This window comes from Tursiops truncatus, chromosome 2, assembly GCF_011762595.2.
Source record: "Tursiops truncatus isolate mTurTru1 chromosome 2, mTurTru1.mat.Y, whole genome shotgun sequence".
NCBI lineage: Eukaryota > Metazoa > Chordata > Mammalia > Artiodactyla > Delphinidae > Tursiops > Tursiops truncatus.
Window position 1 is genome coordinate 141,280,576 of NC_047035.1, and position 21,802 is coordinate 141,302,377.

The window sequence follows — 21,802 nt, forward strand, 5'->3', positions numbered from 1 at the left end:
TCTGAGAAGGGAACAGGCACAGAACTCCAGGTTGAGGTACCATAGAAGGACACATTGCACTTCTCCTTCATCAGAGTCACCAGGTGGAGACAGAGGTATCAGTTGGCCAGGGGGTAGGAATAGCTCTGAAACCTTGAGAGAGGCTGGTTCACACCATTGTCTTTGGGCCCCTTTGCAAGGCTGCATTTTGGTGATTTACTGTCTATGGGAGAGAGTGAGGAGAGTGGAAGATGATTGACAGGTGTCAAAGCCACATGTGTGGGAAAAAACATCAACGTGGAAGTGGATTCTTTAAAGGCTTTGTATTGGTACAACTGCAAGGGCAGATACGTAACAGCAACAATGGCTGGCTCTTCCGAGACCTTAGAAGTGTGCTAAGCCACTAAATTCCAGATAGGGAGGAAGATGAGGGGTGAAGCTGAGGTTTAGTTGAAAATGCACTTTCAGGAGTAAGGGTCCTGGCCTCTCCCTAGGGTGTCAGGGGCAACCTGTCAATAATTCTGTAAACGTCTCAGCACGCACCAGTCTGAGGCTGCATGAAGGAGAGCCTCCGGGGACTGTCAGGCAGGGATGCATGATTGGGGGACAATGAAAGGCGTCTACTGAAGCTGGCATCCCAGGGGTTCTGAGCATCTCCTCTACACTGTGCCCTCTTAGACAGAACCAAGGGGCTCACTGGCTGCGGCCTGATAAAGGCTTGCCAACCCCTCTCCTCAGCTTGCTGCAGAAGCACTCCCATCTCAGAGGAATCTTCTGGAGACTCCCGAGCTCCCCCACTCTGGTACCTGTTTGCAAGTGTGGACTTAGGAAGTCCAGAGTTTACAGAAGTTTTCTTGACACCTCCCCTACTGTGACTGCTGAGGCCTCTAATAACCCCAGGATTCTCACAGGCCCCCCCGAATTCCTTCTTGTAAGAGAAACAACAAACCTCATCTCCTCTGTCCGTGCTCTGGAGGAAATATGACCTGGTGTTTCTGGAACAGTAACAAGCACACTTAGGTTCAAATTCAGGTTTAGGATTCAGCTCATCCTCTCAACCAGAGAAGGTAAAAGAGCCAAGACAGAGGGGAAATATCCACATGGACAGTCGTGTCTTTATTTATTTCGAAATAAGTTATCTTGGATCCCAGAGTTTACATGTTTTGAATCTGTTTCAGTGCTCTGGCATGCACCCTGGTGTGTAAAATACACATGGTGGGGATGTTGCCTACAGAAGTGGGAAGTCATCTTAAGGGATTTAAGGAAAAGGTAGACCATAGGCCTTCTGAGACCTTAATCATCATTTGTGGCTGGGATGCTGATGTGTCTGAGAAACAGCAGAGCTGCTGCTCCCAAACAAAAGCAAATTTATAAGCAAATAGGGGACTGCTATAACAGTCTCAAAAAGTGGGCAAATTAAGCGTATTGTTAAGTATTGAATATCACAGGCCTTGGCCAAGCCTCTTCCTCCTTTTGTCTGCTCCCCAGACCCCATTCAGTCCCTTATGCAATATGTATTTATTTGAGGGGGAAGCATTCCTAATGCCCCTAGAGTCTAGGTTTGCATTTTAGCTTGAAATTAGGGTTAAATATGTAACTTGTTTGCTCAGCAGTAGTCTTTGATGGGGATGTTTATCTTGTCTGGGAAATGTTTGGAGGAATGGAACATCCTCAGAAGTCAGCGGGGCCTGTCTCTCTTCCAGAAGAGGAATTCCCTCTGTATAAGTTCTGTTCAAGGTCAAGAAATAGAAAACCCAACTCAAAATAGCTCAGACAATAAAGGGATTTATTGGTTTTTGTAACTTGTAGAGCAGAAGTTGGGCTGGTTTGATCCAGTGGCTTAGTGAGGAAATTAAGGATGGTGTTTCTTACCATCTCTATGCTCTGACTTCATCCTCTTGGAAAGCTTCATCCTAAAGCTGGTCTCCCTTATGGTGGCAAAATGGCTGCAGAAATTCCTGGCTTCACATATGCACAGCATGCCCTCCAGAAGATCAGAGAGTGTCCTTTTCTAAAGTGCTTTCAAAAAGGCGAGCAAGCATTTTTTATTTTTCAGAAGTGCCTCACCTTATGGCCCAGAGACCTGAATTGGGTCACATGCTCATTGAAGAGTGCTATGAGCTGATTGGCTCAGACAAATGTCATGGCAAAGATTTATGATTGTCATGGTTGACTTAGACCAAGAAGGACTCATCCTTGGAGCATTCATAGAATATGGCTGCTACACAGTGGGGTGTGGGTGTTGAGGACATTACTACATGGTCTACCACATTCTCCCTCATGTCCCTGGCAAGCTTGGTTACCCAGTTTTCAGTGCCTGGATGGAAAGCATATTACCACTGAGGCAGCTCATGCTGTTGTAGATCAGTTGTGACATGGTCCCTTCTTGTATAAGATACGGGCTGCCTCAAGAATCTGCTCCCATCTCCACCATCTGATACCTCACAGAACAAGCCAGTTCCTCTTTTAAGAGAGAGCTCTTCTTTTTTTCTGAGCAGAGGAGGGAGTGAGATACTGATTTTTCAGGGAACAGGAGGGAAATGAATGGACTATCCTTCCTTCCATGCCTTCCTCAGGGCTTTGCCTCAAGAAGGCAATTCTTGGAGTGGTGTCTTAGACCAACAGCTGTGGCATATTAATGATATCCTAAAAGTGAAGATGAAGAAGGTCTTTAAGACGTTTGCCTCGGTATGATCTTTGTGGGTTCCTCATTCCTGTGTAGGTTGCCCTTTTGGATGTGGCATGTCTTGCTTGTTCCCGTGTATGAGATGGAGCTCCTCTCCCAGAGCCAGTTTAAGGTGCATGGGATTGTGGTGTATTTAGAGATTATAAATTACCCCCGAGGGTCAGTTCTCACCTGGCCTTGTGTGTGCCTAATAAGTGGAAGGTCTGTGTCATGTTGTAAATACTATAATTTCAGTGACAAAATAAGCTACTTCTTGCCTCAAATATCAACCCACTGACCTAAAAGTATGCCTTACCCCATATGCTAGTACCAAAGACTGCACTTAAGCCACCTGAAAATAATAAGGTAAACTTTTATTCTAATCTTTACTCATTTCTCTTTCATGTCTTATTGCACTAGAAGAAACTTTATAAATTAATTAATAACAATGGTAACTACTAGACAGTAAACTCTTTGAGAACAGACATCATTTTTATATATGTTTGTGTCCCAGCACCTAGCATCTGGGACATAGTTGAGAGACTGAATGTACACATGGACAATGACCAAATATAAAAACAGAACTTTTACCCACAACCTGCCCAGGAAACAAAACCCTTTATCTACAGTAATTAGCCCAGGAAGCTGGTCTGCTATAAGCCAGACTTGCAGGAAACCAAGTGCTATCTCTAGCAACAATCCAGGAAACTAAACAATAACTTCTCTAACAATTGGCCCCAAATGTCCAGGACATTAATAACTAAGAGTTCCCCTAATTTTTGTCCTGGTTTCCACCTTAGGATCAACCAGAGAAAGCCAAATATGCACCCCTAACCAATCACATAGGATACCCTGCTTCTAGTTAGCCCACCTCCAGCTCCCCCATGCCGACAGCCTCCAATCAGGGCACACCTGAAGCCTTCTGTGTTTTCCCACTGTATAGCTTACTCACTTCTCTGCCTGCCTTTGAGTCTCTGCCAAAATGCAAGTGATGGTGGTTGACTCCCTTATGACAGCAAGTTCAGAATAAATAGCCTTTGCTTTCTTCATTTGGTTGGGCTTCATTTACTTCCACAGAGTAGATGCTCAATAATTGCTGGGGGGAGGAAGAAAAGAATAAAATATAGTTAGGAAATCTAATCAGATACATTTTCCCCCCAGATTTATTGAGATATAATTGACATATCATTGTTAGTTTAAGGTGTACAATGTGTTGTACATAAATACATACAAATTTCATTTGCCAATTATACCTCAATAAAACTGGAAAAAATCCACATTAAAAAAAGAATGAAGGAAGGAAATAGGGGATCTCTGTTTTATTCCTTTGCTTAGAGGGGCTACTAGCTTATTGCCATTCGACATACTTTTGGCTTTTGTTTTAGGGTAGCCACCTCTTTAGAGTGTTAAGAAGTGCTTTTCATCAATATTTGTTTAATTTTTTCTATAAAGGTAGTCCCTTGACTTTTTTTGTTGTTGTTGTTTTTTTGAGAGGCTTAAACAGCAGACATTTATTTTCTCACAGTTCTGGAGGCTGCAATTCTGAGATCAAGGTGCTGGCAGAGTTGATTTCTCCTGAGGCCTCTCTTCCTGGTTTATAGATGAACACCTTCTCACTGTGTCCTCACATGGCCTTTCCTCTGTGCTTGCAGGACAGAGAGAGCAAGGGCGTGCACAAGCTCCAGCGTGCAGCTCAAGTGATCCACTCTAATATTTCTTATTCTTTTTTTTTTTTTACATCTTTATTGGAGTATAATTGCTTTACAATGGTGTGTTAGTTTCTGCTTTATAACAAAGTGAATCAGTTATACATATACATATGTTCCCATATCTCTTCCCTCTTGCGTCTCCCTCCCTCCCACCCTCCCTATCCCACCCCTCTAGGTGGTCACAAAGCACCGAGTTGATCTCCCTGTGCTATGTGGCTGCTTCCCACTAGCTATCTGTTTTACATTTGGTAGTGTATACATGTCCATGCTACTCTCTCACTTTGTCACAACTTACCCTTCCCCCTCCCCATATCCTCAAGTCCATTCTCTAGTAGATCTGTGTCTTTATTCCTGTCTTACCCCTAGGTTCTTCATGACATTTTCTTTTGTTAGATTCCATACATATGTGTTAGCATACGGTATTTGTCTTTCTCTTTCTGACTTACTTCACTCTGTATGACAGACTTTAGATCCATCCACCTCACTACAAATAACTCAATTTCATTTCTTTTTATAGCTGAGTAATATTCCGTTGTATATATGTGCCACATCTTCTTTATCCATTCATCCGATGATGGACACTTAGGTTGTTTCCATCTTCTGGCTATTGTAAATAGAGCTGCAATGAACATTTTGGTACATGACTCTTTTTTTTTTTTTTTTTTTTTTTGTGATATGCAGGCCTCTCACTGTTGTGGCCTTTCCTGTTGCAGAGCACAGGCTCCGGACGCGCAGGCTCAGCGGCCATGGCTCACGGGCCCAGCCGCTCCGCAGCATGTGGGATCTTCCCAGACCGGGGCACGAACCCTTGTCCCCTGCATCGGCAGGCGGACTCTCAACCACTGCGCCACCAGGGAAGCCCCATGACTCTTTTTGAGTTATGGTTTTCTCAGGGCATTTGCCCAGTAGTCGGATTGCTGGGTCATATGATAGTTCTATTTGTAGTTTTTTAAGGAACCTCCATACTGTTCTCCATAGTGGCTGTACCAATTCACATTTCCACCAGCAGTGCAAGAGTGTTCCCTTTTCTCCACACCCTCTCTAGCATTTATTGTTTCTAGACTTTTTGATGATGGCCATTCTGACTGGTGTGAGATGATATCTCATTGTAGTTTTGATTTGCATTTCTCTAATGATTAATGATGTTGAGCATTCTTTCATGTGTTTGTTGGCACTCTGTATATCTTCTTTGGAGAAATGTCTATTTAGGTCTTCTGCCCATTTTTGGATTGGGTTGTTTGTTTTTTTGTTATTGAGCTGCATGAGCTGCTTATAAATTTTGGAGATTAATCCTTTGTCAGTTGCTTCATTTGCAAATATTTTCTCCCATTCTGAGGGTTGTCTTTTGGTCTTGTTTATGGTTTCCTTTGCTGTGCAAAAGCTTTGAAGTTTCATTAGGTCCCATTTGTTTATTTTTGTTTTTATTTCCATTTCTCTAGGAGGTGGATCAAAAAGGATCTTGCTATGACTTATGTCATAGAGTGTTCTGCCTATATTTTCCTCTAAGAGTTTGATAGTTTCTGGCCTTACATTTAGGTCTTTAATCCATTTTGAGCTTATTTTTGTGTATGGTGTTAGGGAGTGTTCTAATCTCATACTTTTACATGTACCTGTCCAGTTTTCCTAGCACCACTTATTGAAGAGGCTGTCCTTTCTCCACTGTACATTCCTGCCTCCTTTATCAAAGATAAGGTGACCATACGTGCGTGGGTTTATCTCTGGGCTTTCTATCCTGTTCCATTGATCTATATTTCTGTTTTTGTGCCAGTACCATACTGTCTTGATTACTGTAGCTTTGTAGTATAGTCTGAAGTCAGGGATCCTGATTCCTCCAGCTCCGTTTTTCGTTCTCAAGATTGCTTTGGCTATTTGGGGTCTTTTGTGTTTCCATGCAAATTGTGAAATTTTTTGTTCTAGTTCTGTGAAAAATGCCAGTGGTAGTTTGATAGGGGTTGCATTGAATCTGTAGATTGCTTTGGGTAGTAGAGTGATTCCTTGACTTTTGTAAAAATTGACAGAGTAAAGTAAAAGCACATGGGCTTCCTCTACCATATTTCATTAAATATCCATGAAGATATGCGAATAGAAAAACAAATCTCCCTCAGCTTCAGGAACTTTGGATAAAATTAAACGTGTCAAAATCTGGGTACTAAATACAGTACTAAATACAGCTCCACGGGGTACTAAATACAGCTCTGCGGGGCTGGATTAACAGCTAATTCCTCCATGCCTTTTAGTGTAATACGGTGCTAAGTGACATCCAGCCTTGGCTGCCCTCCCCATCAACAGTCCCTAACTCATTGCTTTGCCAGCAGGATGAACCAGGCTTCTCTAGAAGTGTCTTGCCCTCTGGCGTTCCCAGCAGCACATGAATGACTACGCCCACCAGAGACTGGGGAGGTAAGCAGGGAAGACCTTTGTCCTCAGCAGAGGATGCCAGGGCTGAGATGAAGGAGACAGCTAAAATCTCTCCTTGAAGCTTCCTTTGGGCTTCATGCACAGGCAGGACTTAAAATCCAGAATTGTGTTCCACTTTCCCCCTCCTTATCCTCTGAAACAACATTCATAGTCACAAGGGGGTATTTCTTCCTGGCTTGCTGGGTTGAGGCTCTTTGAATTGCCTGGGGAATTGGGATAGAGACCCGTGTAAAACAAAGATCAGGAAACCTGCCCTCAGCCTCAGGCTTGTGAAAGGGAGATGGAGCCTCCTGAGGGGCCCGAGGACAGTCCAGGCACACTGGGCACTCTCCACCTGGGACACTGTTTGTTAATGGATGGGGCACCTGAAAACAGAAGAGACATGGGCTTTGTGTAAAAAAACCTGTAAAGACACACATCACAGTGAAGACTGAGAAAAAGGGCTTTCTCAGAAATACGTCTATTGCAGTAGAATTTAAATTCCAAGGGGACAGACCCTTTTCCATTCACTCTTTTATCCTAGCTCCTGGAACTGGGTTTGACACATACTCATCACTTCATAAATGTATTTTCTAAACTTTTTTAAAAATTGAAGTGTAATTGATTTCCAATGCTGTGCCAATCTCTGCTGTGCAGCAAAGTGACTCACTCATACACATAAAGACATTCTTTTTTAATATACTTTTCCATTATGGTTTATCACAGGATATTGAATATAGTTCCCTGTCCTATACAGTAGGACCTTGTTGTTTATACTTCATAAATATGTTTTGAAGAATGAGTGTAACACAGAAGCAGTTTACAGAGTACCTGCTTTGTATTTTAAATAAATAACAAGACATCATTTCCTCTTTTAAGAAAGATCAGGCCATGAAAGGAAAAGAATGCACTGTCCAACCCGCCAGAACCATTGGTTCTGATTCAGTAGGTCTGGGGCGGGGCCTGGGATCCTGCATTTCTAACAATGGTCCACAGGAAGCTGGTGCTGCTGGGGTATATCACACGCTGAGCAGTAAGAACTTAACAGTCTGGGAAGCAGCTCCATGCAGGAAGCATCAACTCTTCCTATGTCTCAGCACCAAGATGGATAGCTTACATCTCAAGAGATACAGAGAGTGCAAGTGATGGTCCAGTGTGGAGGCCAATTACTCTAGAAGTTAAAAAAAAAATACAGAAAGCAATGTATATTTTGATTCAAATAAAAAGGAAATGACGTTCTTAGGCAGCCTTGCTGTTCAGAAACAAAAGCTTTTCATCATGCTTTGATTAAAGGTAAGGCGCTTTCTTAATCTGGATCCACTGACTGAACAGCTGGACAAATCCCCGTTTGGAAAATTATTGCCAAATGTTGTGGAATCTCCCTGACCACGCCGCTTCTACAGTTTGGTTGGAATTCTGTGCTGGGGACAGATGGATGTTGGGGAAATTACTTTGCTTCACTTAATGTCACACACCCTGGGACTTGTGCGTGATTGTTACCAAAACCACCGGTAAGGAACACTTTTCCAAATTATGACTCATTCCCCTTAGCTGACTCTTCACCATGTCTGCTTAGCCGTACCGTCCTGATCACTCCTTTTGTCATCTGACTTGCAGACGGGTGCCTGATCTCCTTTGATATACTGTACATGACATCCTAACAAACTCTTCTCTTTAATCAAAGGAATCAGATGTATGCCACCGTCAGAAGTTGGGTGGGGCGAACACAGAGCAGATGTGTTCCTGCAGGTCAGATGGAATGAGTGGATTTGGAACATACACTTGGCATAATCTTTAAATTAACCCTAGGATCTAATTTTAAAATAAAACCCCACATTTTTTCACAAGGCAGAGACATTGTAGCCAGCAGCTTTTAACAGCAGCAAAAAAGCAGAAGTCCTGAGATAACTTTCCATAAATCCATTTAGAAGGATAGCATTACATGTGAAAATTCTTGGGCCACAGACTCTCACCTTTTAAAATATCTAAAGAAAAAAACACTTTCACATTCAAACACCAGAAGGGATATGTATCTGTGAATTTTAAAGCAGCCTTGCAAATAAAGACAAATATACTACTGACCTATAAATATTAATTTTTAAAAATCATAATGCCAGATGTATGTCCACAGTAGGATGCAAATAAGTATTATTTTTTTCTAACAATTCTGCAGGATTGTTTTCTTTCAAAAGGGGAACAGGTACTCAACAAAGGGTCTGTACTGATGGACATGCTCAAGAAGTGCTGGGATGAGATGCAGATGGTGAGCCAGAGGTTGGACTAATTATCTGGCAAGGGCTCTTTTAAACCTGGCATATCAGAGATTCTGTGTCTGAGACAGCCACCCACTTCCTTCAGTCCAGCTCGAGGCTGCTGCATGTGGTCAAGGAAGGGCCATACTGATATGTATAAAATAGATAACTATTAAGAACATGCTGTATTAAAAAAAAAAAGGAATGGCCATACTGGACGTGGCTGTCTGGGTCCAGTTCCCTCCCGCCCCGTAACCTGCCTGCTCTGGATACCCAGCGCTGCCTACCAAACCTTTGCATAGCAGACTCCTATCGTGCCCTGCACTGGCTCTTCTCCCAGCTCACCTTCTCTGGCAAATGACACCTGCCCCTCCCCGTTCTTCCATGGTGGCCATCAATATCACTTCTGGAAAGGAAGAGAACAATCAAACTGCTGTCCTAGAATTCTCTCCTTTATCCACAAACGGCCTCCTTATTTTCATCATTTTCACTTTTAGGAGACAGGGTGAGAAAATAGATAGACTATCTTCTTTGTTTATGTAGATTTGAATCCTAGTTCTTCCACTTACTCTCTGGTGACCTTGCGACACCTGTCTATACCTAGCTACAAAGCTGGGAAATGCTGTCTCTAACTTGCTGGGCAAGTGTTCATTCAAAACTCAGGAAGTTCTATTACTAAAAGGAAGAAGGAGAGGATGGATATTAGGGGACAATTAGCATTCTCTGCCCTAAACGTGAACCCGAACCCAGTCAGGAATAAAACTAATGTAAAATGTGCTTCTCAAAGATCTTTGTGGCCTTGCCTGAAGAGTAGAAGAACCCAAACTCCAGGGACAGGGCTGGAAGAATGGCTGTTACACTCATAAGGAACAGGGCTGCTCTGGGCCTTCTGAATTCCCTCATACTCCAGTTAAAATTCTTTAGTGTTTGAACTGACTAATGGTGGATTTCTCTAATGAGGGTGGGAAGGAAAAGACACCACTGGAGAAGAAATATTGAGAAGATGCCAGACGCATCTGTCATGAAAGTTACTTTTTGTTCTGTTTGCTTTGTGGCAGTAGTATACATTTAACCCCACCAGTAACCTGCCACGAGGTGAAGATGGGCCCGCTTGTGTGCAGCAAAGGAGGCAGCTTACCGAGATCGCCCTGTCCCCTGGGCCTGCAGAGCGATGATCTTTTTGCCACAGGAAATTATTCTGAGGGTTCAGCGTGACCCTCAGATAAGCCATAACAGCAGAAGACACTGAATTGTGCCTTAATATTTTGAGGACAGACAATCATAGTAAGAAATATTTCAGGACCTCACAAAGTAAAAGCAACCCCAAATAAATGAACCCTCATAATATTTAACTGATAAGTCTTGCATGATACACATATTGTTTTCTACTCTCTGCCTTAGTTATTTGTATACATGTCTTCATTTCTTTTCTCTCATTAATTTATTTGAACGAATGACAGAGTAACAAATATATGAGTTGAACGATTTTCCAGAGAGAGAAGGACAGAATGCTCAGATGTATGACCTTGTTGTAAGACTGGATCATACAGAACATGTCATGGAGTTTGTTTGTTTGTTTGTTTGTTTGTTTTATTGGAGTGTAGTTGCTTTACAATGTTGTGTTAGTTTCTGTTGTACAGCAAAGTGAATCAGTTACACGTATACACATATCCACTCTTGTTTAGATTTCCTTCTCATCCAGGTCACCACAGAGCACTGAGTAGAGTTCCCTGTGCTATACAGTAGGTTCTCATTAGTTACCTATTTTATATGTAGTAGTGTATGTATGCCAATCCTAATCTCCCAATTCGTCCCATCCCCCCTTCCCCCCTTGGTAACCGTAAGTTTGTTCTCTACATCTGTGACTCTATCTCTGCTTTGTAAATAAGTTCATCTGTACCATTTTTTCTAGATTCCACATATAAGTGATACTACACGATATTTGTTTTTCTCTTTCTGACTTATTTCACTCTGTATGACAATTTCTAGGTCCATCCATGTCTCTGCAATCTTCTTTATTCATTCCTCTGTCGATGGACATTTAGGTTGCTTCCTTGTCCTGGCTGTTGTAAATAGTGCTGCAGTGAACATCGGGGTGCATGCATCCTTTCAATTATGGTTTTCTCCAGATATATGCGTAGCAGTGGATTGCTTATAGAAGAAATGGAAAGAGAAACAGCTGGTTCAGAGGGAAGGCCTTTGCTAAATTTACTTAGTATTATAGGGAAATTAGCTGCTAAGCCTATGTTCTTTTTTCTTCTCTAAGCAAAATTGGGAGGACCAATTTCTACCACATGGAATCATTTCCAGATTGCAAAGTTATTCCAAGAAAAGGAAAAAAATAGCTTATTAATATGCAATACACAATATGGATTTCCAAACACTGCTAGACCCACAAAACCTGTCTGAAATTAGGAAGTATGCCAATGACTTAAAAAAGAAAACCCATTCAGAATGGAAGGGAGGAGGCAGAGATAGGACAATAATCTTTCCGTTGCTCTCAGTGTAGAAGTCTACTGCCCGCTGCTGCTCCTGTCCTGCAGCAGCATCATGAGATATTGTCCGGTCAGCATCTCCAAGGGACTAAAATTGCAGACAAATGAATACAAACTCTAAATGCTCAATTATTTTGTTTGTAGACAAGATGACACTTGAAGCTTTGGAATAGAATGGGAGATCCAACCATACTCATGCAAAAGCAACACACTTTTTTCCAGAAGACCACGGTCAATAGTGGGAAATGCCTGCTGGCAGGAAGCTTTTAAATTACTGAGACCATGATGCTTTTAAATTACCAGACATGATTTGTGCAAACATCTCGTAGAGTCAAAATACGAATAGATAATGGACTCTGTGAAAAGAAGGATCAATGAGGCATGCAATTTACAAACACAGAGAGATGGACAGATGCCTGGGGAGACAGTTGGATGTTGGGATTACACCTCACCCAGGTTTTTATAAAAGCCTTGTATTGGGAGTAAACAGACAGGCTATAAAGTGTAGCAGTTATAAAATATTTGAAATCTTTTCTAATATTTCAGTTTAAGACAGTGGTTCTCAACCAGAGGCAATTTTGCCCCTGGGAGGACATCTGGAACCATCCAGAGACATTTTTGTCACAACTGGCGGGAAGTTGGGGTACTTCTGATAGAAACGAGGGATGCTGCTAAACTTGTAATGGACAGAACCTCTTCCACTCTCCATCACAACAAAGAATTATCCAGCCCAACGTGTCAATAGTGTCAAGGTTGAGAAACCCTGTCATAAGAGAAAAACTGCATGAAAGATTTTTAAAAGGGGCAATAATCCACGACTCCTTGAAATAGGATATGTACCCTACAGCATGAAGCTGGACCTTCCTAAGGAAGAGGGAGAGGAGCTGCATTCATGCTGTAAAACTAGCCTTCAAGACAAAGCAAGAAGAAAAGACTTGGAAACTCAAGCAGTCCCTGTAGTGAGTTACGTAGTTCATCTTGGTCATACTTTTCGTTGCTAGCTGGCTCTGATAAAATCAATCACTTTTGAGAATCTTGCATATACCGTAAAGTAATCGAGAAAATTTTATTAATAAAACATAAGGAATGTTGTTGTCAGTCCATGTGGGCTGCTACAAATCTCTTGGATCCAGGTTCAAAGGCACATGGGAATGCTACAAGAGCTGGGCTACTGCATTGTCCAGATTCCAAGACAAGTTGCACAGCACCATGATGTTGGAAAGGCTCATTCTTTTTGGTGTTTGGACCAGGAGCCCAGCTTGGACTTGTGACAAGCCCACATTTCCACCAACAAATGCCAGGGGGTCTGCCCAGTATCACCTCTAGCTTTTTATTGTATCTTCTGCAGCACATGAAAGAAACTCATCTATGTTCATAAATCATAAAATAAACTGGGATTGGGAACAGCGCATAATTTTATCTCAATTCAAACATATCTTAGGTTTTTAGATGTCCATGAATAAGCTGATTTACCTGCTTACTGTTTAAAAGTGATTTATCTTCACTTTCCTGCTTAGTCCAGAAGAAGCATATCTACATCTTTCTAAGTCTATCCTCACACCTGATTTGAATTGGATCTCCCTTGAGATCATGTTATATCAACTCTCCCCTTTTCTGTAACTTCTCTTGGGTTCCTTCTCCTTCCTTTGCTGTCATCCCATGACTGGTTCACGCAGGGATATAAAGGTTCAGCCCCCTCGTCTAAACCAGGGGCATTTCCCAAGGGCCATCCCAGCTCCAGAGATTCCCCAGGGGAAGGACTGAGGCTCTTATCAAGATAGCATTACAATTCTTTTCCTTTCTCTGTCCAATCCTGCTTCCATGCCCTTTCTTCCAGAGGTATTGATTTAAGAGCAGTCCCTGATAAAGGTCCTGCACTATCAATTTTCTCTCAGATTCTTCTTCCCTAGACACCCAGCTGGAGAAGCATGTGTTGGCTCTCAGCCTGATCTCTTGTCTCCATCCAGATTTCAGATTTGGACAGCTTCACCTCATCAGTGATCACATCTTCTATTTTTTTCCATGAGTTTTGAGGTCTGGGAAAGGAATAAAAATACCTTCATTCTTGCTATATTTAAAAAGAATACAGAGTCAAAATAACTAATGCATAAAACTTAATTTTGATCTAGTAATTTCAAACTTTTAGAAAAGTTTCAAAAACAGTACAAAGGACTTCTGTATACCCTTTATCTAGATTCACCAATTGTTTGCATATTTTCTCCCACTTGCTTCTTTATCAATCTCTCTCTGTACACATACACACATACACATACCTATATATCATATATAAGTGCATATTATTGTTATTATTTGAACCACCTGAGAGTAAGTAGCAGACATTGGACCCTGTGATAGACTGAATATTTGTGTCCCGCTCCCAAGTTCATACATTGAAACCTAATCCCCAATGTGAAGGCATTTGGAGATGGGGCCTTTCAGAGGTGATTAGGTCATGAGGGTAGAGCCCTCCTGAATAAGATTAGTGCCCTTAAATAAAAGAGATCCCAGAGAGTTCCCTTGTTCCTTCTGTCATGTGAGGACACAGTGAGAACACGGCCATCTATGAACCAGAGAGTCCCCACCAGACACCAGATCTGCTGGCACCTTGATCTTGGACTTGCTAGCCTCTGGAACTGTGAGAAATAAATTTCTGTTGTCTATAAGCCACCCAGTCTACAGTTGTCTGTTATAGCAGCCCAAACTGGCTAAGACAGCCCCCCTTAACCCTAAATACTTGAATGTGTATTCCTAAGAACCAGGACATTCTCTTACATAATCACGGTACAAGGATCTCAACTGGGAAGTTTAACACTGATACAATACTCTCTGTCAACCCATGGTCCATATTCAGTTTTGTCAATTGTTCCAACTGTGTCCTTTTTAGCTATTCTTTTTTTTTTTTTTTTTTGATATGCTACATTTTTATTCATTTATCTGTTGATAGATACTTGAGTTGTTTCCAGTTTGGGGTGATTACAAATAAAGCTGCTATGAATATTCATGTACAAGTATTGAATGCTTTCATTTCTCTTGGGTAAATACCTAGGAGTGGAATGGCTAGTCATATGGTATAGGTGTTTGTTTCATTTTTCAAGAAATGAAAAATTGTTTTCCAAAATAGTTGTACCATTTTACATTTCCACCAACAGTATATGAGTTCAAGTTCCTCCACATCTTCACAAACACTTGACACAATCAGTCTTTTTAATTTTAGATGTTCCAACAGGCATGTGGTGGTATCTCCTTGTAGTGCTTCGTCCAGAGAAGCACGTGGGTGTCCATGCCCCCTGCCCAGGACCAGGTTGTCTTTCTTTTTTTTTTTCAACTTTATTTTATTTATTAATTTTTACAGCAAGTTCTTATTAGTCATCCATTTTATACACATCAGTGTATACATGTCAGTCCCAATCTCCCAATTCATCACACCACCACCACCCCCGCCATTTTCCCCTGTTGGTGTCCATACGTTTGTTATCTACATGTGTGTCTCAATTTCTGCCCTGCAAACCGGTTCATCTGTACCATTTTCTAGATTCCACATATATGCGTTAATATACGATATTTGTTTTTCTCTTTCTGACTTACTTCACTCTGTATGACAGTCTCTAGATGCATCCATGTCTCTACAAATGACCCAATTTCGTTCCTTTTTATAGCTATTCTTTTCTGGTTCAGAATCCAATCCAGAATTATTCATTGCATTTAGTCCTCATGAATTGTTAGTCTCTTAAGTCTGGAACGGTTCCTAGAGCTTGTTTTCCTTTCATGATTTCGACATTTTTGAAGACTACAGGTCAGTTATTTGATAGCATGTCCCTTGATTTGGGTTACTTTGGTGTTTCCTCTGATTAGCTTTAAATTTTTAATTTTTGGCAGATGTGCCCCAGGAGTGATGTTGTGTTATTGTTTGTGTATCATATTAGGAGGGACTTGATGTCAGTTTGTCATAATTTTGGTGATGTTAACTTTGATCACTTGGTTAAGAAGGTGTCCACCAAGTTTCTTCTCTGTAAAGTTCTATCATCCCCTTTGTAGTTACGGGAGATACTTTGAGATTATGTAAACACCCTGTTACTCATCAAACTTTCACCCACTAATTCTAGCCTTCACTGATAATTTAAAAACTATTATTCTTCCATTTATTATTTCTTCTATGCATAAGGAAGAGTTGTCAGCATATATTTATTTATGTCAGAATGGATTTGTGGATTCTTTATTTTATTCCGTGGGTTAGAATTCACCCAATTTGATGCTCAAATTGTTTCCTCATGATTATTTAATTGGACTCCCAAACTGTTTAAGGTTCAGCCAGTGGGAGCCTTGTCAGGTAGGCTCCTGTGTCCTTCAGACATGCTCCCACCATTTTTTTTTAACACATCCATATTTTCTGGGGGGATGAGATGTTTCAGGTTCATACTGTACTATCCCTGCCCCATTCCTGGAATCAACCCTTTCTTCAAGGAGCCATTCTCCTTTTAGAGAAGAATAGTATTTAGAAATCAAATCTGGGCACTGGGTGTGTTCATTGCTACTGGAGTCATTGCTTCGAGCCCCTCCCAGCTTTCAGGGCTAGGAAATATATCAATCTCTAAATAAAAACCTTATATTATAAACCATTCATACTGATTCCTCTATTCCAATCTAACACTCCAAGGTTTATTGTAGTCTTCCTGTTTCCATATTTCTAACGCCCTTCTTCAACAGTGAGAAACTTGGCTTTCATTATCCTCAATGAATTCACTCATTAGCTCCAGCTTCTGAATTACTAACATCCCACTGTGAAAAAGCAAACCGACTAACTAGAATGAAATGTGTGTTTAAAGGTCTTTTTCTTTTTTTTTAGGTAAAATTTACATACAGTAAAATGCATAGATCTTAAGTATATGGTCTGATGAAGTTTGATCAGTGATTATGTAACTATCATTATAGTCAAGACATAAACTATTTCCATCAGCCCAGGAAGTTCCTTCATGCCCCCTTTTAGTAAATCCTATCCCCCACGGGTAACTACTGTTCTGAATTCTATGACCACAAATTCATTTTACCTATCCTTGAACTTCATATAAATGGAATATACAGTATGTTCTCTTCTTTGTCTGGCTTCTTTTATGAAACATAATATTTTTGAGATTCATCTGTGAATCTCAAATTCATGTATGTACATTCATTCATTCATACATGTTGTTGTATGTATCAGTTGTTACATTTTTATTGCTAAAAAGTAGTTCATTACGTGACTATTTTACTATTGTCTATTCATTCTCCTATTGATGGACACTTGGTTGTTTTTGACTATTATGAATAAAGTTGTTATAAACATTCTTATATGTCTCTTTTAGGAAAAATGTTTTCATTTTTCTTAAGTAAATACCTAGCAGGTCATAGGATGGTTGTATATTTAACTTTATAAGGAACTGCCAAACCATTTTCAAAGTAATTGTGTACCAGCAAATTAGTCCATACCAACAGTATATGAGAGTTCCAGTTGTTCCACATTCTTGTCAGTACTTGGTGTTGTAAATTGTTTTAATTATAACCTTTCTAGTGGATGTGAGATGGTATCTCATAATGGTTTTAACTTGCATTTCCCTGATGACAAATGATGCTGAGCATCTTTTCATGGGCTTATTGGTCATTTGTATACCTTCTTTTGTGAAATATCTGTTCAAAGTCTTTTGCCCATGTTTACTTGTACTGTTTGTCTTTTGATGTAGATTTGTAGGAGTCCCTTATATATTCTAAATACAAGTCTTTCTTCAGATATATGTATTGTGATTATTTTCCCCCAGCAGGTGGTTCTCCGTTTAATTTTCTCAATGGTGTCTTTTGATAAGCAGAATATTTTGATTTTGATGCCATCCAGTTTATCAAAAATTTCTTGTATAAGAAATTTCTTATTTCTTATGTGTCTTTTATAAGGAATATCTGCCTATTCTCCTGGATTTTTATCCTAGAAAATTTGTAGTCTTAGCTTTTATGTTTAAATCAATAATCCATCTCAAATTAATTTTTGTGTGTGGTGTGCAATAGGAGTCAAGGTTCATTTTTTCCCCACATGTTCATCTAATTGTTTCAGCTCCTACTTATTGAAAGAATTTCTTTTCCTCCATTGAATTGCCTTGGTGCCTTCGTTGCAAATCAATTGTCTTTATATGTGTGGGTCTATTTCAGGACTCCATTCTCTGCCATTAACCTATTTATCTGTTCTACATTAATACCACATTCTTCTGATTACTGTGGCTTTAATAGTATATTTTGAAATCAGGTAGTGTGTGTCCTTAAGCTCCGTTCTGTTTCAAGATTCCTTTGACTGCTCTAGGTCCTTTGCATTGCCACATATAATTTATAATTAACTCATCTATTTCCACAAAAAATATCCTTTGGGAATTTGATTGGAATTAATCTACAGATTAATTTTGGGGAGAAGTAAGCTCTTAATAATAATGTGTCTTCTAATGTTTGAACTTGGTGGACTTTGATTTAGACTTTGGCCCTTTGAATTTCTCTCTCACAAAGTATGTGTGCATATATGTATATGTATATATGTTGGACAGCTCTACTCAATAGAAATTTCTTTACTCTTCCTCCATGGAGCTGAGAATTTTAATGGCTAGCACCTACCTTCCTGGCTCAGAATCAGGGATATTATGTAGATAAACTGATTTTGGAAAGTTAGTGATAAGAATGACTAGGAGAGAGGTATGGATTCCTCTGTACTTGTCGGGAGAACAGGCTATGGTTTTCCTGTATGATGGTCCAATGTGGCTCATGGCACTGGTGGGAAAGGGGTTAGAAATGGGAGGGGGGAGCATCTCGAGCTAAGATTAAGGAATTCTGCGGGAGAGATAAATTGTATAAATTTGGCTAAAGTGACTGGTACTTGAAGAAGCTGAGAGGAAAAAGTAGCCCCCTTAGGCAGATACATCCCATGTAAACATATCTTCCCCAAAGGAACATATGTCCCAATCAAGGCTCAGCTGAGTCTTTGGGTCTGAAAGATAAATAGTCTTTCACTTCTCAGGTCTTGTGTGAATATTTCACTATAGCAGAAAACATGACGACTATAACATAATATAAAAATAGCTACTATTTACTGGGCACTCATTCTGTGCCAGGCCCAATACTGCCATTTTACATATGTTTCATTTCTTACAACAACCTTTTGGGATAGATAACATTAGCTATAGTTTATAGATGAAGAAGTGAAGGACTGGAATAGTGGAGTACACCAGCACCACATGGTTAGCAAATGGAAGAGATCTTGCTCTAACTCCCACACCTCCTGGTCTCTCCGCATAGCCCTGATCTGTATTCACTTTAAATCTCACAGCCTTAATGCTCCTGAGACCTCAACATCCTGGGGGAAGCCCTGTTGATGTCTAATTTACCTTCTTGGCAACTTCTCTTCTCCATAAATCTAGACCAAGGCCAGGGTGAGCTTCTCTGTCAGATTCTGTCTCCTGTGCCTTAATTAGCCCAATGGAGATGGAACACCGTGGCCATCAGGCCTGGAAATTAGACCTGGGGAAATCCCTGGTGGTGTTTAGGCCATTATTACTCAGCCTGGGCTTGCTTCTGGGCTTTTAAGTGCATTAGAGCACTTTGCATTGACTTGACTGGCTGCTCCGTGCTGGCTGACTTGTCAAATTACCTCTCATTTGTACAGCTCACCTGATGTTGTTGAAGCACTTTCCTGGCATTGGGAGCTGCTGGTCATCCTGAGGGATCTGGGGACTGAGCCTAGTTTTACAGATGGGGAAGCTGAGACCTGGCTGTATTGAGTAAGTGTGTATTTGGTCTCCTTCAAAAGCTTAATGTTTGCAACTGGAGTGATTTTTTTTTTTCATGTGGCTGGTTCTAAAGTTTCAATATGGCAGTTTAATGAACCTCTGAGTGAGGCTTTGTTTGGGGTATCAAAGTGAAGCAGAGAGGGAGCTGATTCATTGTTGCATACAGGTCCTATAGATCACCCACAGGAATATCTTAGATTTGGGGGTTGACAGTTGTTGTCTCAGTTATCTGGATTCATGGGCTGGTGGTCTAAAGTTACACAGCTGTCCGTGTATTCTAATGGGAACTGATTTACCCAGGGCTTCCCAAGGGTGACAGCAGGACCAAGACAGACCTGTGGTCTTGTGATTTCACCTTAGATCCATGCTACCTCTCATAGCATTTACCATGTGCTAGATTTGGAACTAGACAGACACTTGGGATGGGGCTGATTGGATGGAGTCTGAAGGGCATATACAACCAGGCACAAAGCAGAGTCTCCAGAAATGGTTGAGGCAAAATGAAACCCAACAGTCAGCAATTAGGGCCAGAGCCTCAGTTCCCCAAAGCACTAGCAGAGACACACTAAAAAATGAGAGTCAAAGCAGCCCACCCTGTGAGCTGGGTCTCATATTGGAGGTCGAGCCAAGGTTGGTGGGAATGCCTTGTCCTGAGCCAGTCTGCCAGGAGCAGTGACCTTATTTTAAGTCCCTACCCGTTGGAGGAGGGGAGCCTGAGGACTTCCTGTCTCAAGTCTGTCATTCTGGGATATGGGAGTCATACTGAGCTTTCGAGCAGGGACGGTAGGAATGGGGAGCTTGGAAGCGTCAAGGTGAGGTGATGAGACAGGGGCTCATGGGCCAAACTTTCCAGACCTACTAAGCTGGGGAAATAATGCTTCTGACTGCTGTTCCAGTATCAAGAATACCTTTCCATCTAGTCATGTCTATTTACCCCTCTCTGAAGGCACAGATCTCTACTTCAGTAAAGTTCTAAAAATTAAGGTACATAAAAATAATGGTGGGGAGTTATGAAAAGGCTCTTTCTTCAGTACTGGCCCTATGGTTGATCTGGTAGGAAGAGGTGGCTCTGGATGAGGGGAAGCTAAGTAATTTGTAGTTTGAATAAGCCAACCAGGAGATTCAGAGGCAGATGGGGGACCATGGAAACATTTTAATAAACACTACCAAATCCCATTGGCACCCAACTCTGGCCAGGGCCATATGCAGAAGGGAGTCTCTGGCACAGCAGCCTCTATCCAGGATCCTCAGACAGACTTGCTGCTGCGGCCCTAGGCCTGTTACCCAAGTTCCTTGCCTAGACATTGGCCCAGTATTATGGTCCAGATTTTGTACTTTGGGTATCTGCCCATTGTTCCTCAAATTCTTAGCCTTGGTTCCTTTGACCCAACTCCCTGCCTACCCCCCTCCCCTCAACCCCTACCCCCTGCTTCACCATCACCTGTCCTGTTGCTCTCCTGGAACTTGACCACCTCTTGTCTTTTTTTTTTAATTAAAATTTTTTTTTTTTCAATTATTTTGGCCATGCCACGTGGCATGCGGGATCTTCCCTGACCAGGGATTGAACCCATGCCCCTTGCATTGGGAGCATGGAGTCTTAAGTACTGGACCACCAGGAAAGTCCAACCACCTGTCGTCGTCGTCTTGATCCATTCCCAGTCCTCTTCCCACGACTCCATCCTAGTGGGTGACTAGACAGCATGAGGTTTGGCTGCTACTTGTTACAAGTAAACCTTTGAAGTTGAGAAACTTCTAAAAGCCAGTGACCCAGGGAAGATAGGGCTTTTGTACACAATTTTCAATTGATGGTGGAACCTAGAAGCTGGAATTCTGTGAGGTTTCTTTGACTTTCTCTTTTGGGGTACACAGTGAGATTATGGTACCTTAAGAGATAGTTTCAGAGAACCCGTCAATTCTGTTTACTGATCTAAGACCCCCTAGATTAGGTATCATCTAAATGAGAAGTCCACATATTTAGGTGGACTCTACATCTCACACGAAGAGTTCTTAGAACTCAAAGGGCAGAGGCTGCCCCAGCAAAAGTTTTAAGTCCATGAAACTTGTTTCTTTCCCCTCACTTCCCTCTCAGAACTATTGTTTGAACTTTTCCACAATATCTAGGACTCTCTGCTCAATTCGTCTACAAAGAAAAAGAAAGGAAGCAACCAAGAAATTAATAGCATAACAATTAATTCAACATGTAACTGCTACCGGGAACATGTATGTTTTAAAAGAGGGTCCAGGGTCCTTCTGGATTTTCAGAGGCCACTGGTTCAAGTCTACCTCATCTGTCATGCAAGTGGCTCTCCTCAGGGCGATACTTTGGAAGGTCAGGGAGTGGGGAGCTTCAGGTAGGAAGTCTGGCTTGCTTTAAATTAGCAAGACCAGTGGCAGTGGCAGGCAGAACCTTTGATCAATTGAGACTGCCTGAACCAATCATTCTATACCACCCTCCTGGCCTCAAGTGATTGGTCTATGGATGGATACTTGACTCCTGTTGGACCAGTCGGAGCCC

General features: G+C 41.4%; 1 protein-coding gene across 6 annotated transcripts in view; it reads left to right on the top strand.

Annotated features, from left to right (window-relative positions):
* SH3GL3 (SH3 domain containing GRB2 like 3, endophilin A3) overlaps nt 1-21,802 on the top strand; it is a 285,461-nt gene that overhangs the window by 91,804 nt on the left and 171,855 nt on the right. For 2 of the 6 annotated variants that reach the window (XM_033852216.2, XM_073801452.1), the window contains exon 2: nt 19,164-19,278. The exons of the other annotated variants lie outside the window; for them this stretch is intronic. The gene's annotated coding sequence lies outside the window, so the exon portion shown is untranslated. The remainder of the gene's footprint in view (nt 1-19,163; nt 19,279-21,802) is intronic. 6 annotated transcript variants of the gene reach the window in all.